This window comes from Cucurbita maxima, unplaced genomic scaffold, assembly GCF_002738345.1.
Source record: "Cucurbita maxima cultivar Rimu unplaced genomic scaffold, Cmax_1.0 Cma_Scf00027, whole genome shotgun sequence".
NCBI classification, from domain to species: domain Eukaryota; kingdom Viridiplantae; phylum Streptophyta; class Magnoliopsida; order Cucurbitales; family Cucurbitaceae; genus Cucurbita; species Cucurbita maxima.
In genome coordinates, this window is record NW_019272043.1 from 2,440,190 (window position 1) to 2,440,426 (window position 237).

The 237-nt window shown below is 34.6% G+C and overlaps 1 protein-coding gene across 3 annotated transcripts in view; it reads right to left on the bottom strand.

Moving 5' to 3' along the window:
* Positions 1-237, bottom strand: part of LOC111499603 (U-box domain-containing protein 4-like) — an 11,205-nt gene extending 10,968 nt beyond the window's left edge. For 2 of the 3 annotated variants that reach the window (XM_023151203.1, XM_023151201.1), the window contains exon 1: positions 124-236. The gene's annotated coding sequence lies outside the window, so the exon portion shown is untranslated. Of the gene's footprint in view, positions 1-123 lie in introns of all 3 variants that reach the window. The other variant, XM_023151200.1, reaches the window with a different exon arrangement.

Below are 237 nucleotides of genomic sequence, written 5' to 3' on the forward strand. Positions count from 1 at the left end.
AAAAAAAAAAAAAAAAAAAAAAAAAAAAAAAAAAAAAAAAAAAAAAAATGGAGAAGGAAGATCAGAAAATGGTGCGTAAGGCGCCTGTTTCTATAGCAATCGAAGAGTATGCGTGAAACCCACCACCCAGATTTCAGCTATTCCTCTTCCGTTTCCGTTGCCGTTCCATTCACCATCACCGCAGACTTGTTCTACTTCGATTAGTTTATTCATTTGAGTTGATGAATTAGCTTCTAT